This window comes from Bufo gargarizans, chromosome 5 (assembly GCF_014858855.1).
Source record: "Bufo gargarizans isolate SCDJY-AF-19 chromosome 5, ASM1485885v1, whole genome shotgun sequence".
Classification (NCBI taxonomy): Eukaryota; Metazoa; Chordata; class Amphibia; order Anura; family Bufonidae; genus Bufo; species Bufo gargarizans.
Genome location: NC_058084.1, coordinates 149,837,285 through 149,853,883, shown reverse-complemented (window position 1 = coordinate 149,853,883; position 16,599 = coordinate 149,837,285).

The following is a 16,599-nucleotide window of genomic DNA, read 5'->3' as shown; positions in this document are numbered from 1 at the left end:
GACAAGACTTCGCTGTCCTCATCCGGAGGATGACTCTCAATCTCCTTATCCTCTTCAGACCATCCACGCTGAGCAGATGGAATAAACCTGCTATGGGTACTACCCTCTGTAGCGGAAGCAACCGTCTCCTGCTCCTCCTCATCATCCGATTTGCGCTGAGAAGACGAACTGAGTGTGGTCTGGCTATCACCCTGTGTACTGTCTTCCCCCATTTCCACCTCTTCCACATGCAAAGTGTCCGCCTTCATTGTGAGCAGCAAGCGTTTCAGTAGACACAGAAGTGGGATGGTTACACTGATAATAGCAGCATTACCACTCACCATCTCTGTTGATTCCTCAAAGTTGCGTAAAACCTCAGAGAGGTCAGACATCCATGCCCACTCGTCGCTTGTGAAGAGCGGAAGCTGACTGGAAAGGCGATGACCATGTTGCAGCTGGTATTCCACTACTGCCCTCTGCTGCTCATAAAGCCTGGCCAACATGTGGAAGGTGGAGTTTGCACGTCGCACAACAGTCAGTGAGCTGGCAATTGCAAGCACTGTTGCAGCGTTGCCAGACCGGTGGCAGCTGTATATGACTTTCAGAAAGGGGCACACATGCGGCGCACCTTCACCAGTAGCTTAGGCAAATTGGGGTAGACTTTGAAAAACCGCTGAACCACTAAGTTGAACACGTGGGCTAGGCATGGGATGTGTGTGAGCTTGCCGAGCTCCAAAGCCGCCACCAAGTTACGGCCATTTTCAGACACAACCATGCCTGGTTGTAGGTTGAGTGGCGAGAGCCACAGCTCAGTCTAGTCCCTTATACTCTGCCACAGCTCTGCGGCGGTGTGCTGTTTGTCACCTAAGCAAATTAGTTTCAACACAGCCTGTTGCCACTTCCCGACTGCAGCGCAACACTGCTTCCAGCTACTGACTGATGGCTGACTGGTGCTGCAAGATGATAATTCAGAGGTGGAAGTGGAGTAAGAGAAGGGGGGGTTGCAGCCACTAATGTAGTTGGTGGCGGAAATACTGATGGAAGTAGGGTCCGAAATCCTTGGTGTCTGTGGCACCTGTGCCATCCCAGGGTACGACTTGCTCCCGGCCTCCACAAAGTTCACTCAGTGTGCCGTCAGGGAAATGTAGCATCCCTTGCCAAAAGCACTTGTCCATGTGTTAGTCGTTAAGTGGACCTTCCCAATAACTGTGTTGGTCAGGGCACGTGTGACGGCACACCTGGAAAAATAGTGGTGGCTGGGGACTGAGTAACAAGGGATGGCCGTTGCCATCAGGCTGCGGAAAGCCTCAGTGTCCACAAGCCTAAATGGCAAAATTTCCAGGGCCAGCAATTTGAAAAGGTGCGCATTTAGTGCTATGGCCTGTGGGTGGGTGGCATTTGTGCTTTCGTTTAAAGGCCTGGGGTATGGACATCTGTACGCTGCGCTGGGACACAGAAGTGGATGTGCTAGCTGATGGTGCTTGTGAAGGTCCAGGTGCAGACCGGGACAGGGGATTGGCCAGCACGTAACACAGTCAAAGAGTAGGCAGTGGTATGACCCGCAGACACTGATTGGGGACCCAGGCGTTCAGCCCACCTATTGATTGCTTTGATGCCATGTGGCGGATCATGCCGGTGGTGGTGAATTTGCTAGTGTTCACACCCCTGCTCATTTTAGTACGGCACAGGTTGCCAATGACAATTCTTTTATCGTCCGCACTTTCCTCAAAAAAGCGCCAGACTGTGGAACACCTACCCCTTGGCAAAGGAGATTGCCACAAGGGGGTGCTCCGGGGAACAGTGTGTGGCCAGCCTTCTCCCTTTTGCCACCCCACTGCCTCTTCCAGCCTGTTGCGGTGCTGCGGATCCCTCCCCCTCTGTATTGCTGTCCTCGCTCGGCTTGCCACCTTCCCAGGTTGGGTCAGTGATTTCATCGTCCACCATCTCCTCTTCCACTTCCTCACTCTGGTCATCCTCCTGACTTGTTGACCTAACAAGAACCTCACTTATTGACAACTGTGTCTCATCCTCATCATCAACCTCTTCAGACACTAATTGCCGTTGGCTTATTGCCGACTTTGTCTCATCACCATCATCCACCTCGTTAAACACTAATTGCCATTTCACACCGTCATCTTCTGACTGTGGATGCTCAAGAGTTTGGGAATCAGTGCACAAGATCTCCTCATGTCCCTCTTCAAGTGGGCTTGGCGAGAGGCCCAAATCAGGGAATGGTGGTGAAAAGAGCTCCTCGGAAGATCCGAGTGTGGGATCACTTGTTTGCCAAGACTTCCCATGGTGTGAGGAAGGAGGATCAGGGTAAAGATTCTGTTGACCAGACTCTTGGCTACTGAGACTGAACTTTGTGGAAGACATGGTGGTGCTTAACCGACTGGAAGCATTATCTGTTGCAATCCAACCGACCACCTGGTCGCACTGGTGTGACTTCGAGAGTGGTGTTGTCACAATCAGTGTGGGGGAAAACTCCACACTAAACACAGGAGGGAAATGGAACAGTAACTGGGCCTGGAAACTACTGAATAAACAGCTAGTTAGAAGGCAGGAAGAAAATCTATAAACCGCACCTTCAAGAGTGAGAAGCTGCTACTTATGGGAAAGGTAGTTTACCAACAAGCAACACCTGGAGCAAGGGATGTGGCATTCACCAAAACACAGACACAATAATATCCACAGTGAACTTGTCAATTTAACCCACGAGTTGCCAGTCTCTCCGATCTCTTGGTACCTGCCACGGGAACGTCCGTGACAGGTGTCCTGCTCTGCCCTGAAAACTGGGATATAAAGCTAGGTATCGTATCTTTCATGTGCTCTGGCAGCAGACACAGTTTCACCGGGCCCAGGGCCACGGCCTCTGTGTGCAGCATGGCCATTTCCCCGTCCCTTACTGCTCGCCTTGGGCATATTAAATGGTATATATGCTCGCAAACGTTATACAGGAGATGTAGCGCAGGTAATGTCGCTTTCACCAGCGGTGAAAAAATTACACTGAATGTCACAAATATTTAGGATGTGCAAACGTTATACAGGAGTTCAAAACCTACACAGGCCTCAATACAACTAATCAGGGTATGTATATTGACCAGAACATTTACTTATAATGTTGCTCACTCACAAACAACAAAGACATACCCAATATATTAAAAAATATATCAACTTTATTGCATAAAAATCCATGTACACAATATATAACAATATAATAGTAATGATAAAAGGAAAACGACAGATGTATAAGGGTGCCAGAATCACCTGACCTATGCTGCTACTACTAAAGATCTTCCACATGATGTCAAGTGTAACCATGTCCAAAGAGTATACACCATAAAACATGAATATCGCAAAAATGACCTGCCTACTACTATATGCATGGGTATATCCCTCAGTACGGGTAGATATCTATATCAAGTTTAATAACTATTGCCCAAAACAATGGTACAGCATGAGCCCAGGAATAAGCACTGGGACGGAGAAAATGGGGGGAAAAACTGAAAACAGAATGAAAAACTGAAAAAAACAAATTAGAAAAAATAAAAGGAAGAAGAGAAACCCCCCAAAGCCACCACCCACAACCTGGTCAGGAAAGCCAAAAACAATGTGACCACAAGTTGCCACAATATTATGTGCGATACATACCACAGGAGATTATTGCGGGTATACAGAGCAGCGCAAGTCAACGAAAATACCTCAAATCGCGTTTCACCTCTGTTTCGTCAGGAGGTCGTGATGTGTAGCCCAGAGCCCCTTTTTAAATCCAAAAAAAGACGCCAAGTATCGATGAATAACTTACATAAATCACATCAGCTGCTGTATCCTACAGAGCACATCCCCAACTGGTGATGCGCATTGCAGCCAAACTATGGAGACACCATGCTCATTAGGAGGAGGGGTGGAACGCATGCCATGTATTCCAGCCTGCCTCCCAAGTAGACATCCTAGCGTCTCCACGTAACCTGGCGCACAGCGCACCACGGCAATGCGCTACAACAGCTGACAGGGTAACTAAGCAACCCTGTAAACAGACAACTTGGCGCCCGTTCCCTGTCACTATGAGACCAGACCAAAAAAAAGCAAAAAACAATAAAAAGAAATTAGGTAACAAGAATATAAGAAAGGGAGGTGACCAAATGAACGGAGAGAAACAAAATGAATAATAATATGGAATATAATCTTGCACGGTATTACCTCTACACAAACATAGAAAATATACCCACAGTGATATATATATGTATGTCACCACTCAAAGTGCTAAAACATAAATACTGATAAAGTGCTAAAAATGCATGATTATAATAAAAATACATGATTATGTACATAAAAATAAATGTACACACTATCAATAAACACAAAAATTATAATGTAAATCAGTTAAAATACATAATAATAATAAATGTGCAAGATGAGTTATATTTACAACATATTGTAATTAACAATATAAAGTGATGTGCAACCAAAAATCATGATCTTGATCACAATATATTATGAATAAATATATTAAAATAAGTGCCAAAATTCATGTGACAACACCAAACATAAAATATAAAAAACCTGAAAAAGTATCACATTTCCATATCCCTCAGATTATAATACATATTAATACATATTAATAATTCATGTATTAATATTTCTTATAACCAAACGATGAACTCTTCTCTCAGTTCCCAATCTATTTAGCAGGTCCTTATGGTCACATAAATTCTGTTCATAGCATAGTTATTGGTCCAGAATTCAAAGGGCGATTACGGCTGCAAAAAAGATATATAATAAATAAAGATATAAGACATCATAAAAATACCTATAAAAAGGATTTGAAGAAGAGGGCCTCATTGAGCCCATGAGGTGGTCATAGTGTTTAGGATGCGCAAATGTAACCCAACAGATGTAGCAGAGGTTGTGTCACTGGCAGCAGCGGCCAAACAATTCAATTGCACGCAATTTAGAGCAAGGTTGTGCTAATAATGTATATTGCAGCCAGATAAAACAATACCCAATGGGAACTTTGACATCATCAAAACATCATGAATGACACTGGAAACGGAATCAACTGAAATTCCCAATTCATGAGCTATAACACTGACTTTGACCCGACAAGCTTTCAAAATCATGTTCTCCACTTTTTCTCTACGGCACACTTCCTCTGTAGATGCTTTAAGAGATCTTCATTTGATTCCCTACCACATGTAACCCCTTCCCGACCAGCGCCGTAATAGTAGTGGGCAGCGGGACGTGACTTGCCGCCCAGCGCAGTACTATCACGGCCCGCTGATCCAGCGGGTGAAGGAGTTGCGCCCGCCCAATCAGCTGCAGGGGACTGGCTGTTCCTGTTAGCCGGACCCCTGCTGTATGTGCCATCATTGGTCAAAACACTGATGCCGGTGCATTAACCCCTTCTATGCCATGGTCAGCGCTGACCGCGACATAGAAGGGGTTTGCTGTAGGTGAGGGAGCCCATCAGGTCCCCGCGCTGCTGTGGCAGGGACCCGATGGGTGAGAAGGCAGCCCGATGCCGTGCAGAGGCTGCCCAATGCCTTGCACAGCATTGGGACCTTCCTTCTACGAGTGCCCAGGAAATCCAGCCCCAGGCTGGGTCTCCTAGGCAACCTGTTAGTGTATTACTCTGTGTAATACACTAAAGGGCAATGCATTACTATACAGATGTATGGTAATGCATTGCAGAGGGGATCAGACCCCCAAAAATCAAAGTCAGAAATAAAGTTAAAAAAAGAAAGTATTAAGTAAAAAAAGAAAAAACACCCCTTTTCCCCTGATTTTATAATAATAAAAAAAAGATAAAACACACATATTAGGTATCGCCGCGTCCATAACGACAGACTCTATAAATATATCACATGATCCACCCCGTCCGATAAATACCATAAAAAAATAACATAAAAACTGTTTCAAAAAAGCCATTTTTGTCACCTTAAATCACATTAACTGCAACACTAAGCGATCAAAAAGGCGTATGTCCCACAAAATGATACCAATAAAATCGTCACCTCATCCCGCAAAAAATGAGCCCCTACATAAGAAAATCGCTCAAAAAATAAAAAATAACTATGGCTCTCAGAACATGAGACACTAAAACATCATTTTTTTTGTTTCAAATATGCTATTATTGTGTTAAAGTGAAATAAATAAAAAAAAGTATACATATTAGGTATCTCCGTGTCTGTAACAACCAGCTCTATAAAAATATCCAAACTGTATAAAAAAAGCAATTTTTGTCACCTTAAATAAAAAAATTGCAACACCAAGCGATCATGTCCCCCAAAATAGTACCAATCAAACCGTCACCTCATCCCTCAAAAAATGAGACTCTACCTAAGACAATCGGTCAACAAATAAAAAAGCTATGGCTCTCAGACAATGGAGACACTAAAATATGATTTTTTTTGCTTCAAAACTGCTATTATTGTGCTAAAGTGAAAAAAAATTGACCTATTATATATTGCCGCATCCATAACAACCTGCTATTTAAAAATACCACGTGACCTAACCCCACAGGTGAACACTGTAAAAAAATAAATAAAAAGTACCAAAAAAGCCATTTTTGTCACCTTACATCACAAAAACTGCAACAACAAGCGATCAAAAAGGAGTATGCCCCCAAAAATAGTACAAATCAAACCATAACCTCATTCCGCAAAAAAGGAGACCCTACCTAGGTGTCACGGAATGTGTACAGGTAACAAGGCAAAGCAACATGTATAAACGACTCGCTGGATCCAAAAACTAAGGAACCAAGGGAGACCCCTGCAGAAGACCTGGCACTTTCCCTGGCTGCTCAGCCTATGCAAAGATCCTAATGGTGGAGGTTTGCATATCCACGAACCTTGACTATAAAGCCCTGAGCACCCTACTATAGTGAGGGGACACGACCACCGGCTCCCTACACAAGACACGGAGGGAGTCAGGGTCATCTGGGATCCAGCAAACAGATATTAACATATAAAAGTACACTTAGCTTTGAAGCAAACAGGAGGACAGATCAGCGTGCACACACACTCCAGGAAGAAATATAAGCCGCCCAGAAAAGCATTCTGGGGAGGCATTTAAAGGGAAGCAAGTAAGACATGACAGCTGAGAGAGGCTGACGAGAGGAGGAGCTGAATACCACAACACAGAAATTCAAGGAGGAGGTTCTGAAAGGCCTCTGTCAGAGCTTCTCAGCTGTCTGGTTGTGACAGTACCCCTCCCTCTACGAGTGGACTCCGGACACTCAGAGCCCACCTTCTCAGGATGGGACCTATGGAATGCCCTGATGAGACGAGAGGCCTTGATGTCCGTCACTGGGACCCACATCCTCTCCTCAGGACCATACCCCTCCCACTGAACAAGGTACTGAAGAGAACCGCGGACAAGACGAGAATCCACAATCCTAGAGACCTGAAATTCAAGATTCCCATCAACCATAATCGGAGGAGGAGGCAAAGGCGAGGGTACAATGGGTTGAACATAAGGTTTCAATAAGGACTTATGAAAAACATTATGGATCTTCCAAGTCTGAGGAAGATCAAGACGGTATGCAACAGGATTTATGACAGACAGGATTTTGTAAGGCCCAATAAACCTAGGACCCAACTTCCAGGAGGGAACCTTCAATTTGATATTCTTGGTAGACAACCACACCAGATCACCAACATTCAGGTCCGGACCAAGCACACGTCTCTTATCAGCCACACGCTTATATCTCTCACTCATGCTCTTTAGATTATCTTGAATCTTTTGCCAAATAGATGACAAAGACGAGGAGAATCTGTCCTCATCAGGTAAACCAGAAGACCCCTCTCCCGAGAAAGTCCCAAACTGTGGATGAAACCCATATGCACCAAAAAATGGTGACTTATCAGAGGACTCCTGACGACGGTTATTTAAAGCAAACTCAGCAAGGGACAAAAAAGAACACCAATCCTCTTGATTCTCCGCCACAAAACAACGCAGATATGTCTCCAGATTCTGATTGACGCGCTCTGTCTGGCCATTCGACTGCGGGTGGAAAGCAGAAGAGAATGACAACCGAACCCCCAAGCGAGAACAGAAAGCCTTCCAGAATCTGGAAACAAACTGCGTGCCCCTATCAGAGACTATGTCTGAAGGAATACCGTGCAACTTGACAATGTGATCAACAAATGCCTGCGCCAGCGTCTTAGCATTGGGCAAACCAGGAAAAGGGATGAAATGCACCATTTTGCTAAAACGGTCCACCACCACCAGAATCACAGTCTTCCCCGAGGAACGAGGCAGGTCCGTGATAAAGTCCATGGACAGATGTGTCCAAGGACGGGAAGGAATGGGTAAGGGAAGGAGAGGACCTGATGGCCGTGAATGAGGGACCTTGGCACGAGCGCAAGTCTCGCAGGCTGCCACAAAACCCTCAACCGACTTACGAAGCGCAGGCCACCAGAATCTCCGAGCGATGAGATCCAGTGTGGCTCTTACCCCCGGGTGCCCAGCAAGGACCGTATCGTGGTGTTCTTTAAAAATCTTGTGTCTTAAAGCGAGAGGCACAAACAACCTCCCAGGAGGACAAAGATCAGGAGCCTCTGACTGGGCTGCCTGCACCTCTGCCTCCAATTCAGGAAAAAGAGCAGAGACCACCACACCTTCAGCCAAAATGGGACCCGGGTCTTCAAAATTCCCGCCTCCCGGAAAACAACGTGACAGGGCATCTGCCTTCACATTCTTAACTCCAGGGCGGAACGTGACAACAAAATTAAACCTAGAAAAGAACAACGACCATCTGGCCTGTCTCGGGTTCAGACGCTTGGCTGACTCCAAGTAGGCCAGATTTTTATGGTCAGTAAATACGGTAATAGGGTGTCTGGCCCCCTCTAGCCAATGGCGCCATTCCTCAAAAGCCAACTTGATGGCCAACAATTCCCTATCTCCCACATCGTAATTTCTCTCTGCGGAGGAGAGTTTTCTTGAGAAAAAGGCACACGGTCGCCAATTGGCAGGAGAGGAACCCTGAGACAAGACCGCCCCCACACCCACCTCAGAAGCATCAACCTCAACTATGAAGGGTAATGAAACATCAGGTTGCACCAAGATGGGAGCGGAAGCAAAACTCTCCTTGATATCAGAAAAGGCCTTACGCGCCTCTACTGACCAAGAAGAAAAATCTACCCCCTTTCTGGTCATATCAGTGAGTGGTTTAACAATAGAAGAATAATTCAAAATGAACTTCCTGTAATAATTGGCAAAGCCCAAAAAACGCATCAGCGCCTTTTGATTCTCAGGAAGCTCCCACTCAAGCACAGCGCGGACCTTCTCGGGGTCCATGCGAAAACCAGAAGCGGAGAGAAGAAACCCCAGAAATTGAATTTCTGGAACCGCAAACACACATTTTTCCAGTTTCGCATATAATTTATTCTCCCGCAGGATGAGCAAGACCTGACGTAAATGTTCCTTATGAGATTTGAAATCGGGAGAAAAAATCAAAATGTCATCCAAATACACCAATACAAATTTTCCCATCAAATGATAAAAAATGCTGTTCACGAAATGCTGAAAAATGGCTGGGGCATTCATCAACCCAAAAGGCATAACCAAATTCTCAAAATGGCCCTCAGGGGTATTGAAGGCCGTCTTCCATTCGTCCCCTTCTCTGACCCTGACCAGGTTGTATGCCCCTCTTAAATCTAATTTGGAAAAGACTTTAGCCCCAACAACCTGGTTAAACAGGTCCGGGATCAGAGGAAGCGGATAAGGGTCACGAATTGTGATATTGTTCAGCTCCCTGAAATCCAGACAAGGTCTTAAAGAACCATCTTTTTTCTTAACAAAGAAAAAACCAGCGGCAACAGGTGACTTTGAGGGTCGTATGTGTCCCTTTCTCAGACTCTCAGAGATATAAGTACGCATAGCGATCCTCTCAGGTTGGGAAAGATTGTATAAACGAGATTTAGGCAGCTTGGCGTCTGGGATGAGATTAATAGGGCAATCGTACTCCCTGTGCGGGGGCAAATCCTGAACTCCACTCTCAGAGAAGACATCCGAAAATTCAGAGAGAAAAGATGGTACAGTCTTAGTAGCAACCTCAGAAACAGATGTCGTGAGGCAATTCTCTCTGCAAAAGTCACTCCAACCATTTATTTGCCTTGCTTGCCAATCAATGGTGGGGTTATGTTTAGTGAGCCAGGGTAGCCCCAACACTAGAGGAGTCGGCAAACCGCTAAGGACGAAACATGACACATCCTCAACATGAGCATCACTCACAATTAAACGGATATTGTGAACTATGCCCTTTAATGACTTCTGAGAAAGTGGAGCGGAATCGATAGAAAACACAGGAATATCCTTTCTCAAAGCGCACACCTGGAAACCATGAGTTATCGCAAAGTGATTATCAATGAGATTAACCGCTGCTCCACTATCCACAAAAATCTCACAAAAAATGTTCTTGCTCTCTAGCGCCACCCTAGCCGGCAGGACAAAACGGGAACTACAAGCAAACGGAAAATCTTCAATTTCCGCCTCAATCCTGCCAATAGTAACAGACGGAACATTTTTCAAAGATTTTTTCCTCTTTGTTTCTTTATTATACCCAGAGAACTGCCTGAATCTCCTAGAGGGACAAATATTTGCCAAATGATTAATACCTCCACAACAAAAACAAACCCTCTCATGCGGGCTGAATCTTCTATTGTCAGAAGCAATCAACCCCAGCTGCATGGGCTCCTGCTCAGAAGGGGCTGACAGCGACTGAGACCCCTGCGCAGAGAATGGGACCGCTGCACAGTCCTGGGACCGAGTATGACAGGAAAGAGAGATCTCTCCTCTCTCTCTAAGACGCCTGTCAATACGAACGGCCTGAGACATAGCAGAGTCCAAAGAAATAGGCCTTTCATGAAAGGCAAATGCATCTTTCAATCCCTCTGAAAGACCATGGCAAAATTGACTTCGGAGTGCAGCATCATTCCAACCAGTATCAGCTGCCCAACTCCGAAATTCTGAGCAGTATATTTCTGCGGATTGTTTACCCTGGCATAGGAGACGTAGTCTAGACTCCGCCAGAGCAATACGATCCGGATCATCATATATCTGACCCAGGGCTAAAAAGAATTCATCCACTGAACGGAGGGGCCGTGCCCCCTCCGGCAGCGAAAAGGCCCAGGACTGAGCGTTACCCCTGAGCAGCGATATAATGATCCCCACCCTCCGTTCCTCATCACCAGAAGAATGGGGAAGAAGGCGAAAATGGAGTTTGCAAGCCTCTCTAAAACGCACAAAATTCTCACTACCCCCGGAGAACGTATCCGGGAGCGAGATCTTAGGCTCAGAACAAGCTCCATGAACGCAAGCTGAACCGGTCACTTGAAGCTGAGACAAAGTCTTACGGAGGTCAGCTACCTCCAATGAAAGACCCTGGAAGCGTTCAGCCAAAAGTGAAACCGGATCCATGCTTAAGACGGTTTTGGCGGCTTATAATGTCACGGAATGTGTACAGGTAACAAGGCAAAGCAACATGTATAAACGACTCGCTGGATCCAAAAACTAAGGAACCAAGGGAGACCCCTGCAGAAGACCTGGCACTTTCCCTGGCTGCTCAGCCTATGCAAAGATCCTAATGGTGGAGGTTTGCATATCCACGAACCTTGACTATAAAGCCCTGAGCACCCTACTATAGTGAGGGGACACGACCACCGGCTCCCTACACAAGACACGGAGGGAGTCAGGGTCATCTGGGATCCAGCAAACAGATATTAACATATAAAAGTACACTTAGCTTTGAAGCAAACAGGAGGACAGATCAGCGTGCACACACACTCCAGGAAGAAATATAAGCCGCCCAGAAAAGCATTCTGGGGAGGCATTTAAAGGGAAGCAAGTAAGACATGACAGCTGAGAGAGGCTGACGAGAGGAGGAGCTGAATACCACAACACAGAAATTCAAGGAGGAGGTTCTGAAAGGCCTCTGTCAGAGCTTCTCAGCTGTCTGGTTGTGACACTAGGACAATTGGACACTAAAACATATTATTATTTTTTGTTTCAAAAATGCTATTATTGTGTAAAACTTAGAACTAAAAATAAATAAGAAAAAGTATACATATTAGGTATTGCTTGCCACGTCCATAACGATCTTGTCTATAAAAATATCACATGACCTAGCCCCTCAGTTTAATTCTGGAAAATTGTGAATTTTTCCAAATTTTGGGTAAATTTGGGATTTTTTCATAAATAAAGGTGAAATATATTGACTCAAATATATGACTATCATGAAGTACAATGTGTCACGAGAAAACATTCTCAGAATGGCGTGGATAAGTAAAAGTGTTCCAAAGATATTACCACATAAAGTGACGCATGTCAGATTTGTAAATTTTGACCTGGACACTGGGGCATCAATGACCCTTGGTCATAAAAGGGTTAAGTAATAAATATTTTATGAGGTATCACTTTCAGTTTTAAAAGCAGAGAAATTGAAATTTCGAAAATTACCATTTAAAAAAAATTGGGGTAAATTTGGGATTTTTTTATGAATAAAGGGGAAATATATTGACTCAAATTTATGAAGTATATTGTGTCACGAGAAAACAATCTGAGAATGGCTTGGATAAATAAAAGTATTCCAAAGTTATTACCACATAAAGGGACACATGTCGGATTTGCAAAAAATGACCTGGGCAGGAAGGTGAAAACTGGCCCGGGGTAGAAAGGGTTAAACTGCTTGGCCAAAAACTTTACTTGGTAGTAGGAAGGTGCATCATCACCATATACAGCAATCATCCTTTGATGGATTATTTCTTTAGTCCTCTTTTCTTCCTTTGTAAGGAATTTAATAACGTAATGAAGCTCCAAATCCCTCACTTTCTTTGTAAATCTGCACTGTACTGCACATGCCATCCTGTCACTTCCAGTACTTTCATAAGACTGGACTGCTACTGTGTGTATTTATATACACACACGGTGCCTTGAAAAAGTATTCATTAGTGATGATCGAGCATGCTTGGCCGAACACCTGTCGTTACTCGGCCAAGTTCTGCATGTGCTTGAGCGCCATGCTTGAGTCCCTCCCCGTACATATCTTGACTACTATGCAGCCAATAAACATGCAGTTAAGTACTGCCCTCACTGTAATGCCTGTAGTCATGTTGGATCCGCATTGCCAAATGCTAAAACACTGGCTCAGGTTTTTATCTGTGAAATTGTGAAGCTTCACAGTGTCCCTTTCGATGTTTCGGATCGAGGAACCCAGTTTATTTCTAAATTCTGGAGAGCTTTTTGTTCTCTTTTTGGGGTACATTTGGCCTTTTCCTCAGCCTTCCATCCGCAGTAGAACGGCCAGACAGAACGCACCAACCAAAACCTAGAGACTTAGCTTACGTGTTTTGTGTCTGAAAATCCGGAGGAATTGTCATCTTACTTAGCTTTATCAGAGTTTGCTATAAAATATCGCCGTCAAGAATCAACTAGCAAGTCACCATTTTTTGGTGCATATAGTTTTCATCCTCAATTTTGCACTTTCGGTGAACGGGGAGCCTTCTGGGATACCTGAAGAACAGTTTACGTCCGCACTCTCTTCTGTATGGCGAAAGGTTCAAAGCAATTAGAAAAATATGGGAGGCAGATATAAACGTATGGCTGATAAAAAACGTTTGCCAGGTCCGGACCTAGGAGTGAATGACTGTGTGGTTGTCGACTAGAAATATCAAGTTAAAGGTTCCCTCTTGGAAATTGGGTCCTAGGTTTATCAGTAGTCGCCGTTATTAACCCCATGGCATTTTACCTGGAGCTGCCTTAAACATTGAAAATTCATAATGTATTTCATAAATGGTTGCTCAAAAAGTATGTTGTACCTCCGGAACCATCACTGTTACTGTTCCCTCCAATTGTTGTCAATGGCAATTTGGAGTTTCAGGTGGCAAGAATTGTTGATTCTCGTTTTGTCTGTCACTCCCTTCAATATCTGGCGCATTGGAGGGGTTATGGTCCAGAAGAAAGAATGTGGGTGCCAGCGTCGGAAGTAAACGTCAGCAGGTTAATTTGTTCTTTCCACATTTATCATCCGGAAAGACCTGGTCATGATTGTCCGGTGGGCCCTCGTAGAAAGGGGGGTACTGTCACGAGGGTGTCACAACCTTTCGCTGACCCTGTTGTGCCTGGGTTCAGGAGGTCGCAGTGAGTGGCTACTCGCTCGGTTTCAAGGGATCGCTCCATGACCTAGTTGTGGTAATGGATTCCGGTCCAGGTTTTCCTGCTTTGGTTTGCGATCCTTTTTGTCCCATTTAGTAATCGGTAGCTTTTCCTTTCCGCTGTTTTTTGTCAGCTGTCTCTCTGCACCACACATCTGTTACCTGCCATATCAGACATTATAGATGTCCTGCGCATATATAATTAATACAAAAATTGATATAGAAACAATAAATATCTAACATAACATACCTGAATCATACAAGTGTATAATACCCCAATTACACCATCATGTTAATTTGTAATTAACAAGTGTTAATTGGTAATACACCTCACCTGTGTGCAAATTTAAATATATAATATATATAGACAATATTGCCCCTTTAAGTTGATGCAATACTGTTCTGTGCATTGAGTGATTGAATGTTCAGCGACTCCACATGCATTTTTCTTCTTTTGTTTTGGTTATTTGGGGTTTCCGGAAATTTTCATTTTATTTACATAACATGCAGTTGCGCTATTTATTTACTGTAAATGTATTTGCTACAGAAAACCATTAATTAAAATGGGTAAGTCAATTGAACATTCCCGAAAATTCAGTATGCAGCCCAGTGTTAAAGATATATTGTAAATAAAGACAATTTTGCATTGCTCTCCTTTTAAGTTGCTGTTTTCTTCTGAAGGCCTGTTATGTATAAATACATGTGTGTGGCATGCATGTTTTTGGTAGAAGTATATTTTTGTCAAGTTTTACACTTGGTATATATTTATATTAGAAGGAAGGCTTTAAAAAAAACAATGTAGTAACGCGGTGGATATACAAAGCCTAAGTGACTCCCTGCCTGTAGCCAAGCGCCGAGTGCCCAGCTCAGCACTAAGCCCCTCCAGGTTCCTATGGTGACGGGGAACGCCGACTGCTCCTGCAGGAGGAGTGCGGCCAGGTGTGCAGCGTCCCCTGTCACCATGACAACGGAGACACCGGGAACCAGGAAGTGCAGCCGGACGCAGCGAGCATCTGTGCTGCAGTGAGATCGGGGAACACCGGCAGAGCAGGGGAACAGAAGCCCTCCGCCTGCGTCCCATAACAGTATAACATAAAAGTATAGAGCAGCAATCTCATATAATAAAATAGCAATTATATTAAAAGACAACATTAAAATGATAGGACAAGACAAGAACTTAAATAACACATACTACCAGAGAAGGAGTGAAAGGAAGGATGGAAAAAAGGAAACAAGAAATAAGGATAAAGCATCAAATATTTATGCTTTCTGCTCTTAATATGTTAGTGATAAATACGTGGCCATCATTCTTTGAATCCGCTAAGAAAGCTCCCATATACTCCAGCTCTCAGACAACACCTTATCTTCTCGAAAGCACGAAGGTTCCATCCTACCCAAGAGAACACGCCTCCTTGCTACGTCATATATGCTTTTCAGCTGTTAGTGAAGACTCCATTACAAGATGGCCCCTATAGTTAAATATTTACATGGTTCAAATACCACAGTTAGTAAAACAATGCACAGATGCCAAGTGTTATCTCTTTTCTTATTTTCATATTTTAGCCAATGTAACAAAGCCACGAGCCTCAGGGGCAATGCCCCTCTGATTTCTATATAACCTGCTTCACTTCCTGTAATAAATGAGAATTTGCTTTGACCCCAGTGTGTGTGTCACAGTGGGTTACTATTAATTTGGAGCAGTAGAGCAAACATAATCAGCCCTGATTGAGGGCTTCTCCAACAGTTGGCGCTCGATACGTGGGGCTCAGGAGAAGTAGCGTCACTAGCCAAAGTATGAGGGTTCCCAGAGCATGGTGGACCACACTTGAGGATGAGTACTGCAGCCTCAGAGACAAGGTGAGAAAATTCTGGTCATTTCATCTGCATCTTGTGCTGTACTCCCCTGGCAGGGGTATGGAGCTGTACAAGGGACTACTGAATTACCTGTGTACAAGAGACGGGGCTTGAATTAGGGGTCAACTGCTCTCGAGATAGAGGGAGTAACCCTGTATAGCCCCGGGCAGAATGCGAATTAGGGGTTACTGAACTATCTGAGAGCAGGAGCAGAGGGTGTAACCCTGGGGAGTCCCTGGAGGACTGTAAATTATCTGCCTGAAGTGGCAGAGGGTTAGTCCTGGACTGGCGACCAGACGTGCTCACCAGGAAAGAAACAGTTAATATCCTGCACAGGGGAAAACTCTGCTTAGGAGTGTGAAGGAGGAGGTGCCTGCTTCTGTCTTGGTTGTGTGTGTGAAGTGAGGAAGTAAATCCACGGGACAAAGTGTTGAAGAAGTTGCAGGGATGAAATATGGGAATCTTAACCCTAGGAGTACTAGTACGGTGGCACCCTGATTTAGTGAGGAAGCTCAGAGGAAACTAGTCTGGTAAAGTTTCAGAAAGACACATTGTGGCTGATGAAGATTACAGGGTGTGATTTTAACTGGAGAATTGAGTGTGTGGAAGCATG